This window comes from Eucalyptus grandis, chromosome 1 (genome assembly GCF_016545825.1).
Source record: "Eucalyptus grandis isolate ANBG69807.140 chromosome 1, ASM1654582v1, whole genome shotgun sequence".
Classification (NCBI taxonomy): domain Eukaryota; kingdom Viridiplantae; phylum Streptophyta; class Magnoliopsida; order Myrtales; family Myrtaceae; genus Eucalyptus; species Eucalyptus grandis.
This window is the reverse complement of record NC_052612.1, coordinates 45348677-45355104: the sequence shown is the minus strand read 5'-3', so window position 1 is coordinate 45355104 and position 6428 is coordinate 45348677. Positions and strand designations below refer to the sequence as shown.

At 38.8% G+C, this 6428-nt stretch overlaps 1 pseudogene; it reads left to right on the top strand.

Annotated features, from left to right (window-relative positions):
• The first annotated feature begins 241 nt into the window (after nt 1–241).
• LOC120286998 lies at nt 242–5880 on the top strand (annotated as a pseudogene).
• Nucleotides 5881–6428: the final 548 nt, after the last annotated feature.

The following is a 6428-nucleotide window of genomic DNA, read 5'->3' as shown; positions in this document are numbered from 1 at the left end:
ATGCGGGCATGCTTCATCTAGGGAGGCTCGCTCTCGCTTCCGTGGTGAATTGGTTAGTTCAGCACTCCTCGTCAATTCGCTTCCTCTCGCGTTGAATCTTTCTTGATTTTGCATATCGCCTTGCCCATCCTATTCATCTCTGGGTTCTGAATTTCGATATGGCAAAAGCTCAACTCTGTTGAATTCCACGGAGGTTCCTGTTTCTCCCGTTTGAAGTCGTGGGTCTTTTCTTTTTTCCCCCTTCCTCGTCCTTGCTTGCTGAAAAGCGGTCAACTTTGGGTGATTCTTGAAGTGGGGAGACTGCATTTTCTTGGGACTCTGTTAATTCCCCCGGAGGTTCCTGTTTCTCTGGCTTGAAGTCGGGTCTTTTCTTTATCCCCCGTTCTCGTTCTTGCTTGCTGAAAAGTGGTCAACTTTGGGAGATTCTTGAAGTGTGGAGAGGAGACTGCATTTTTCTTGGGGCTCTGATATTGGTCGAGGGTGTTTTCTGTATTAGGAAGAACATTAGGGCGATGCCTCTGTCTATGTTCTTCAAGGATGCGAGGTAGTCATTTCCGGTACCTACATATCTTTTTATCGACGTTCTCGAGTGAAATTCCAGTTTCCAATCTATTTCCTCCATTGTTAGGGCTGATGTTATTACTTTCATTTCGTGAATTGTAATCTGGACTAGCTGCCAGGTGTTGCCACAACTGTAAAAGGGCAAGTTTTTGTGCATGAATATAACGACTTCCATATGTTCTGCCATGGCAATTTAGGGTTAAATAGTGTGAGAAGCCTATGCTTCACCTGTTGAAGATCATTGGTCTTTTTGCTTTTACCATTAATTTCTTGTCATTGGAGCAGTTTTCTTATCTTACGAATAGTTCAGTCCAGTATGTGGTATGCTATGCCTAATTGTCATTTGGAATGTCCTGGTCAGAAACGTTTTCAAGAAAGATGAGCTCGGTATTGAGATAGCCCAGATTGCACTCCCTGCCGCGTTGGCTTTAGCAGCTGATCCTGTAGCTTCTCTCATTGATACGGCGTTCATCGGCCATATAGGTCGGTCATCAGCTCCTCTTTTTGGTTATTCAGGATACTCTGTTGTGTAATACGTTTTTTACTTCGTATCTATTGCAACATCTCATGGCCTAGCTTTCATCTTTTCACTGCCAATTGACTTCCAAGAGGAAAGAGCGCATCAATTAATGATGCTATGGAGCCAAGGAACATACAGTCTTATTGACTGAATCTAGATAATTCATGCAGGCGATGCCTTTACTGATGGTGCTTTATGGGTCATGCTAAAATTCTTGTAATCGGTATTCTATTTGAGAGTAAATACCCACACTGTTGGTATATAACAATGTGCTAAGATGAAATGCTAAGATGCATTTTGTCATTATTGGTATTCATTTTCTGTAGGTTCTCAAAATCATTGGAACGGCCTTAGGAGTATTGAAAATTGATGGAAACTTCCTAAACTTGTTTTTTATTTGCAATTGTATTTTCAACCCTCAACAATTTCGAGAGCATTTAATATATTTGTGCTCATTTCTTAAATCTTGAAATATATTAGGTTAAAAAATGTGGGGAATGTGCATTCTTGTTGTGTTTACATGCCTTTTCTCTCTAATGTGCTGCAAAACATAATGTTTTTCTCTATATTTCTTCCATTGACTGTCAATAACTAAATACATCTGCCATTTCACAACGTGACTTCCTTTCTTCAAAATCTTGGGTGGGATATATGCAGGTCCGACTGAGCTTGCAGCTGTAGGAGTCGCCATTGCCATTTTTAATCAAGTGTCGAAGGTTGCAATTTTCCCTCTTGTCAGTATTACAACTTCATTCGTTGAAGAAGATACCAAAGAGCGATTGCATATTGAAGCACAAAAACGAAAATGGAGACAAATGGTTTCCTGTTTCCAAGGAAAAGGACGTTGAAATGGAAGAGTTGTTACCTCAGAGCGGTATGCTCTATTAAAATCTCCTTTCTCAAGAGCCACTCAATTCCTCAAAAGCACATTGATAATAAATGCTCCTCCTGCTTGGTCATTTTGATTTTCTGTTATCGGTGCCACTTTTTGACATGTTTGAAAACTGATTCTCTTATGCCAGATTCTACGAGCAAGTCATCATTTACTGACACCAGTTTCGGTAAAATGGCTGATCTTGACAATAAGAGAAGATATATCCCATCAGCTTCATCGGCATTGGTCATCGGGAGCATACTCGGAATACTGCAAACTCTGTTCCTCATATTTGCTGCCAAGCCAATCTTAAACTACATGGGCGTGAAGTCTGTGAGTTTTGTATTTTTTGGTTGTGCTATTATTATGGGAAACATATTGTGCCTTGTATTGAGGGGATTCAGTCATTCTACTTTCAAAACTGATCTGCTTTTCCAGTCCATGTGGTTTGGATTATAACTTCTAGTCCAGCAAATTTTTTGTCTTCCACTCGGTAAATGTGGCTATTCATACTGAGACTAGGGATATCTCTTGGTGCAGGACTCACCCATGTTAATGCCTGCTCAAAAGTACCTAACATTGAGGTCACTTGGTGCTCCTGCTGTTCTTCTCTCGTTGGCTATGCAAGGAATCTTTCGAGGATTTAAGGATACAAAAACTCCTTTGTATGCGACAGGTCAGCTGAAGGCTCCTTCTGCCAAACTTTCATTATCTACTTGGACCTTTTGTTGCTAGCACAAACTATAATTAAGTATTGCTATGGATATGCGCGCGCATCTAAAGAAAGGAAACCGATGCATTAGCCTACTGTGGAACGCATATTTTGCGTTCTGTCTCTTACAGAGCAGCTTCAATGTCCACTATGTCATGTCATTTTGTGTGTTTAGTTATCCATGTTGGCAGAAAAGCCATTGGAATAGATACATTTAATGGGTTCTGATTGCTTCAATGTATGCATTCAGACCTCTGAGGTTTTGATTTTCACCAAGTACCCTAAAGAAGCCAGAGCTTGGTTATAACTTATAAGCACCATTTACTAAGTACTGAAGCATGAGGAAATTCATCTCTCATGGAATTCCCTCCTCCCTCCATGATGCCAACTTCCATATCTATAGGTAGAGTTGAATGGAGACAATGATGTAAAGCTCACTTTATTCAAAGGAATAAATTCTCCCCCGTACTTTACTTTCTTTTATACTTTTGGTGAATAGATCTTCTTTGATAAAGCCTTCCAGCCTTTGTGCATAATTGTTGATTGATAAAATGGTTCAGGGGGGGCACAGCAAGATCATGAGATAAATTCCTGTCTCTTGGATATTTAGGAAGACGTGTCTAGTATGGTATGTCTAGTAGATATTACCTGTAGGAATTGCTACCACTGTGGAGGGGCCAGCAAATGGGCCATAAATATCAGGTTTCTTAACTTAGGTACTCACAAAAATGTATTGTCCACATCATATAGCATTTGCATCAGCAAATTTAATGTGTACAATTTTTGTTATTATTGCAATTCAAAGTTGTGTTTTTAATTGGTTTTAATGATTAATTCAGGGTTTTGTTTGCCATGTAGTGGTGGGCGACGCTTCAAACATCATCTTAGATCCTCTATTCATTTTTGTTTTCCGGATGGGCATCAGCGGTGCAGCAATTGCCCATGTTATATCGCAGTAAGTTCATAATGTATATAGACGTTTTCCCCTTCTGTGATTGTATTTTTGCCTGATAATGATGCAAATTTCTAGGTGGTTTCCTCTGACACGGCAAATTGTCATTTTTAGGTATTTGATTTCCCTTATACTGCTTTGGAGATTAATGTCACAAGTTGATCTATTACCTCCAAGCATTAAAGATCTCAAATTTGAGCGATTCCTGAAGAACGGTAGATTATATATGTTGTCAGCTCCTTTATTTTTTTGGTTTTTACAATTATTTATAGGTCCATCCTCATCTTTTTTGAAACCCAGCATTGTTTCTTTTTAATCTTATGAATGATGCAGCTACAAAATAAGAAAAATGATTTGATAATTTATAGATAAATGAATATGTAAGATTTTTCTTTTTACCAAAAAAATAAAATTAATATGTAAGATTTCTTATCAGATGGCAACACCATATATGTGGTATTGCAAGTTTCTTCTCTAGATTGGACGCGAATGGTGTTCTTTCTTTTAACCATAAGCGAGGACATGATTAGTTGATTCACTGAAGTTATGCAAATAAGAAAAGATATAACCACTGCTCGTGAAGAGCTAATCATGGTCAATCTGGTGAAGAATATTAGACAAGAAATATCACATTGGATGCCGAGGCACATTTTCTCTGTGAATTTTGTTTGAGTTAGCTGTACGACAGCTAATGTTCATTGAAGTACTAAAAGGTCAAATTATTTTCTCATTGGCATTTCTATTTGCTCCAATTCTGATATGATGAAATCATATCAGACATGTCCTGATTTGCTCCTTCGCACATCATTTCTTCTCAAACTTGTCTTGTGCTCATTCCTTGTGGAAATTAGTAATCCAGTTAATACTTTTCCCTGTGAAGCCTGAATGCTTCTTCTCCATGATGGGTCTGGTACATGGATGAACATAAATGTTTGTAATAAATGACGAAATTTTGGTTTAGTGCTTAAGCTGACCTATCTTGGTGCATTTTATTCCAGGACTTCTCTTGCTGGTGAGAGTAATTGCTGTAACATTTTGTGTTACCCTGGCAGCATCATTGGCTGCCAGGCATGGAGCAACATCAATGGCTGCCTTCCAAGTTTGCCTTCAAATCTGGCTTGCAACCTCTTTGCTTGCTGGCGGATTGGCTGTTGCTGGACAAGTAAGAAATGGGTGGCTTAAAATTTTATGTTTCAGTAATTCGGAAAATGGATGGTTGAAACAAGTAAAAGAGATCTCACGAGTAATGTCTCATCGAAATCAAAGAAATGCCTTGGTGATGTGTGGCTTTTCTGAAGATCATTTTTGAAGATGTAAAAAGTGATGCGTAAGCATCATGGTAGATGCTGGGAACAGCAGAAACAGTCTTCCCTAGTATTCTCAATGTCATCTCTCCATCTTATACTCAAGTGAAGGCGTTATCTAGAGAAATTGATGCATTTATGAATCTCAACAGACATAGATATGCATTTTTTGGCAAGTATTAGAACTTGACAGTTGTATTTAGTGTGAGAAGTTATCTTAGATGCGGCATTCTCAGTTCAATTCCTTGAACAAGAGTTACTTGACTCATAGTTTCATCACATCTCCGCTATTGTCTTCTTTCTACTTGCTTTACTGCATCAGCTTAAGAGTTGAGGTATTTGTTGGCTCAGTAATTTACCTATCTCCTTTGTCACCATTCTATTATAAATCTAGAATAAGTGCTCGCAAGAGAGCTCCATAGTTTCCCTGGGAGATTTACAATCTAATTGAAGGATCTCATAAGCATTTGAGGATAATTATCGAGAGGTTTTGAGGTGAAAATGCTGACGCCTTAATCTGATAACTTCTAGCTCGGTTCAGACCCATATGTTATCTGATTGAAGGCACTGTAAACCATAATATTTATTGACCAATTTTATGTTTTCCCCCAATAAGGCCTTAAGTTTCTTTTTAGTGAACTTTATCAAATTTTCTTTTTCAAGTAGTTTGAGATGAGCTTATTTTTCTCAGGCAATCCTTGCAAGTGCATTTGCCAGGGCAGATTATGAGAAGGCCATGTCAACAGCTTCTCGTGTATTGCAGGTATATTCATATTCTTACCCTGAGGGAGTAACTTTGTTCAGCTCTCTATATTCTGAAACGCCTTTGATTTTAATATGCAGTTGGGCTTGGCCATGGGGCTAGTTCTCTCTGCTGTCCTTGTCACGGGGTTACAGTTTGCTTCCAGATTATTTACGGAAGATGCTGGTGTTTTACATCTTATTAGTGTGGGGATTCCTGGTATCTCCCTTTTCCAGGCCTTGAAGTTCAAGAAAAATCTTTCCAATCATCCAAGACTGAGTTATACCGGAACTGAACTTTTACCTTTTGCTTGTTAGTTTGTTGCAGTGACTCAACCCATAAATGCTTTAGCCTTTGTTTTCGATGGAATCAACTATGGTGCGTCTGACTTTGCATATTCAGCCTACTCAATGGTAAGTGCCAAGTGGTACGCGACTGAAGATCTTGTCATTTTAGAGTTCATACTATGCACTGCTCCACAGATAACGAAATTGCACATGTACGAAAGCATAGTTTTTGAGAAAGGACCTTGTTCCCAACCAAAAAATAAAAAATAAAAATTGGGCCTTGTTACCTTCACAATTGAGCAAGTTAAACAGTGCGCCTCTCTCTCTCTCTCTCTCTCTCAACTTCTTTTGATTTATTTACTTGCAGGTGCTGGTGGCTGTAGTGAGCATTGTATGTTTGTGTGCACTGTCCTCAACTTACGGTTTCATAGGGATTTGGATTGCTTTGACCATCTATATGACTTTGAGGACATTTG